Genomic DNA, 5067 nt, shown 5'->3' with positions numbered 1-5067 from the left:
CACTGGTATGCTGAGTGAAGCAAAACTGGAACCAACAAGAAGTGAAAGTGAGACAGACGACATGGTTGTCTGCTTGACTGACCAACAACTTCTTCTGTGTTGTTTCAATGAAATGAAATGAAAAATGCTTTATTCTCAGAGAGAAATGTGAAATGAAACGTCAAGTGGGTTTTGCTTTGTTTTTAAAAAAGAATTAATTCTTTGTGAGCTTTTAGTCCAGAGAGTAATGACCTCCTGTACGTACCTGCTCACTTGACGAAGCCTCTGACTGAACACACTCAGTGTTGTGCAGAGAATCTGCAGTCCTGTCCATTTTCTGGTGCAGGACTGAAACTAACCAGAGTGAGGAGAATCCAGGTTTTGACTCCACATTCCCCTCAGAAACACCACGAGGGTCCAGAAAGACGGGAAGACCAAGATAGTTTATGATAGGAAGAGAGAATACTTAGGTATGTGTGTCTCTTTTGACTTGTCCTTGATTCGCTCGGGTGAATTGGCACACACTGCTGCTCTGCTACATGTCGGCACTGCTGCTCTGCTACATGTCGGCACTGCTGCTCTGCTACATGTCGGAACTGCTGCTATGCTACATGTCGGCACTGCTGCTATGCTACATGTCGGAACTGCTGCTATGCTACATGTCGGAACTGCTGCTATGCTACATGTCGGAACTGCTGCTATGCTACATGTCGGCACTGCTGCTCTGCTACATGTCGGCACTGCTGCTCTGCTACATGTCGGCACTGCTGCTCTGCTACATGTCGGCACTGCTGCTCTGCTACATGTCGGCACTGCTGCTCTGCTACATGTCGGAACTGCTGCTATGCTACATGTCGGAACTGCTGCTATGCTACATGTCGGAACTGCTGCTCTGCTACATGTCGGCACTGCTGCTCTGCTACATGTCGGCACTGCTGCTCTGCTACATGTCGGCACTGCTGCTATGCTACATGTCGGCACTGCTGCTATGCTACATGTCGGCACTGCTGCTCTGCTACATGTCGGCACTGCTGCTCTGCTACATGTCGGCACTGCTGCTCTGCTACATGTCGGCACTGCTGCTCTGCTACATGTCGGCACTGCTGCTCTGCTACATGTCGGCACTGCTGCTCTGCTACATGTCGGCACTGCTGCTCTGCTACATGTCGGCACTGCTGCTCTGCTACATGTCGGCACTGCTGCTCTGCTACATGTCGGAACTGCTGCTCTGCTACATGTCGGAACTGCTGCTCTGCTACATGTCGGCACTGCTGCTCTGCTACATGTCGGCACTGCTGCTATGCTACATGTCGGCACTGCTGCTCTGCTACATGTCGGCACTGCTGCTCTGCTACATGTCGGCACTGCTGCTCTGCTACATGTCGGCACTGCTGCTCTGCTACATGTCGGCACTGCTGCTCTGCTACATGCCGGAACTGCTGCTCTGCTACATGCCGGAACTGCTGCTCTGCTACATGTCGGCACTGCTGCTCTGCTACATGTCGGCACTGCTGCTCTGCTACATGTCGGCACTGCTGCTCTGCTACATGTCGGCACTGCTGCTCTGCTACATGTCGGCACTGCTGCTATGCTACATGTCGGCACTGCTGCTCTGCTACATGTCGGAACTGCTGCTCTGCTACATGTCGGCACTGCTGCTCTGCTACATGTCGGCACTGCTGCTCTGCTACATGTCGGCACTGCTGCTCTGCTACATGTCGGCACTGCTGCTATGCTACATGTCAGCACTGCTGCTATGCTACATGTTAGCATTGCTGCTGCCTCATATCTGCCGACTTCTTTTGTACTGGAGGATCTCATGCTGCTGCCTGCTGTATAGAAGCATTTATTCATTCATTCATAAATTTTCCTTCACTGCTTTGTCCAATTCAGGATCACGTGGAAGCTGGTGTCTATGCCAGCCATTGAGTTAGGTGCACCTGGACAGATCTCCTGTCCTGTCAATGCCTGCTACACGAATTGATTAAGTCTGTATTAGTGTGTTGACAATGGAATTTTGACATCTTTTTTTTTAAATCAAGAAATATTGAAGGGCAGCTTAGTTGCGTGGTGGTTAGCACTGTGGCCTCAAAGCAAAAGGTTGCTGGTTTTATCTGTCTTCTATATCTATCTGGTTTTATCTATCTATCTTAAGGTTGCTGGTTTTATCCTCGGCTGGGGGAGGAGTGAAATCTGCTCACTTAAATGTGAGCAGATAATGAACGATAAAATAAAAAACTTTAATGATTAGCTACATCTGCAGGTGCAACTACGTCTAGACAGAAAACAGAAACCTGAATGAGGGAGAGAACAAGCAGAAAGTAGCAGTAGAGGTAATCACTGGATAACATTAACTAACGTAAACCAGGTTAAAAAAAAAAAAAAAAGCAAAAACTGGGAAGTAAAAAGAAAATTTGGTTCCCAGATAAAACAGGAAATAAAACATGGAACTCTCAAAAACAAAGACTGAACAGAGACGCTAAAAAACTGAAATTGTGACATTCAAGGAACTAACTGAAACTTCCAAACCACTGATAGCAGATCAGGGCAGTGGGCCATACCAGTCATATCCCATCATATGATCCACATCCGTCCAGTTTACAATAACTGGGTTCACATAAATAATGACCGATCTGAGGATACCAAACAGATCAGATCTAATCTTCTCTTTCATCCTCCATCCTGAGTTGCATCTGGACAAGAACCAGAAAGGAAAACCACCATCCGAACCAAAACCAGGAAGGATGATCATCTTCCCAGACCAGCTGAGGCAAAAAAAAAGACAGGAAAGAGGGTCAACAAGTCAGATCATGACAGCAAGGTCACATATTTCTACATGGAAAGAGGAGTCCAATGCATCATAGGAAATCTCCCGGTCCATCATGGGACTGAAACTAGTAAGACTAATAGGGATGCATCAGGTTCATCAAACCATACCTGACTAGAGGATTCATCAGGAAGGAAAATTTGAAGGTGATCTGAAGATTGAGAGGAGGTCTGCTCCCTGAAACCAGACTGGGATCCGGTTCCGCTTCCCCAAACCAAACTGGGATCTGGTTCCGCTTCCCCAAACCAAACGCCACATAGGTTATTGTGATTCCAGATAATTCCCCACTGCTAAAGGAACAGAATGCCAGGACAAGAGTTGAAAGGATGAAAGTTCTTTAATTAAAAGTCCCAGGATAAGAAAGTGTCTTCTCCCTCTAAAACAATTAAAACTTGTCCCACACTCAAGAAGAAGGGGAAGAGAGCCGCTGTAGACAAGGTATGGGCATGTCCTCCTCATAGCACTCCAGGATATGCGCCGCTGCCCACCTCAGTCTCGGTCACACGGTTACCAGGAGGGAAACAGAACAGGAGATAAGGCCCTCTTCTATGAGGGGAACCAGCCCACTCACACAACAGCTAGATATGCCAACTTTCCTTTAACTTAGCTGTTGACTTGGCTTTGTGTTGTTTCTTAGTCTGACTGGTGACCACTACAGCACCAGCCACCATCCTCCTTGGGTTCCCGCTGTAGATAGTCTTTCTCACTTTGTTGTCCTCCTTTCCTGCTGCTGGTCATTTCACGGCCCATCGGGATAGCGCAACCCAAGCTGCTTGTGTTCCATTGTGGTCACATTCTCCTTCCCTCCTCAAACTGCCTTCTTCCACTCGTGCCTTAAACCTGCCTCACACCTGTTCCCAGTTGGCCAATTAACTCCTTGCTTAGTGGCAGGAAGGAGGAATGCCAGCTGGGGCTAGTTGGCAATCAGTGACCTTGCCCACAAAGTAAAATCCTCAGCAAATGAAACTCATGCATAAAAATATAAAAAAACTATAAAACCAAAACCAGAGGCAAGGCTAGCTGATCACCATAGTTCTGTCACTCTGACACAAACTGGGATCTGGTTCTGCTTCCTGAAACCAGACTGGATTCTGGTTCTGCTTCCTGAAACCAGACTGGGATCTGGTTTTACTTCCTGAAACCAGACTGGGATCTGGTTCTGCTTCCTGAAACCAGACTGGGATCTGGTTCTGCTTCCTGAAACCAGACTGGGATCTGGTTTTACTTCCTGAAACCAGACTGGGATCTGGTTCTGCTTCCTGAAACCAGACTGGGATCTGGTTCTGCTTCCTGAAACCAGACTGGGATCTGGTTCTGCTTCCTGAAACCAGACTGGGATCTGGTTCTGCTTCCTGAAACCAGACTGGGATCTGGTTCTGCTTCCTGAAACCAGACTGGGATCTGGTTCTACTTCCTGAAACCAGACTGGGATCTGGTTCTACTTCCTGAAACCAGACTGGATTCTGGTTCTGCTTCCTGAAACCAGACTGGGATCTGGTTCTGCTTCCTGAAACCAGACTGGGATCTGGTTCTGCTTCCTGAAACCAGACTGGGATCTGGTTCTGCTTCCTGAAACCAGACTGGGATCTGGTTCTGCTTCCTGAAACCAGACTGGGATCTGGTTCTGCTTCCTGAAACCAGACTGGGATCTGGTTCTGCTTCCTGAAACCAGACTGGGATCTGGTTCTGCTTCCTGAAACCAGACTGGGATCTGGTTCTGCTTCCTGAAACCAGACTGGGATCTGGTTCTGCTTCCTGAAACCAGACTGGGATCTGGTTCTGCTTCCTGAAACCAGACTGGGATCTGGTTCTGCTTCCTGAAACCAGACTGGGATCTGGTTCTGCTTCCTGAAACCAGACTGGGATCTGGTTCTGCTTCCTGAAACCAGACTGGGATCTGGTTCTGCTTCCTGAAACCAGACTGGGATCTGGTTCTACTTCCTGAAACCAGACTGGGATCTGGTTCTGCTTCCTGAAACCAGACTGGGATCTGGTTCTACTTCCTGAAACCAGACTGGGATCTGGTTCTGCTTCCTGAAACCAGACTGGGATCTGGTTCTGCTTCCTGAAACCAGACTGGGATCTGGTTCTGCTTCCTGAAACCAGACTGGGATCTGGTTCTGCTTCCTGAAACCAGACTGGGATCTGGTTCTGCTTCCTGAAACCAGACTGGGATCTGGTTCTACTTCCTGAAACCAGACTGGGATCTGGTTCTACTTCCTGAAACCAGACTGAGATCTAGTTCCTCTCTGAGGGTGTGA

This window comes from Telmatherina bonti (assembly GCF_933228915.1).
Source record: "Telmatherina bonti genome assembly, chromosome: 16".
NCBI lineage: Eukaryota > Metazoa > Chordata > Actinopteri > Atheriniformes > Telmatherinidae > Telmatherina > Telmatherina bonti.
Note: the sequence above shows the minus strand (reverse complement) of the source record.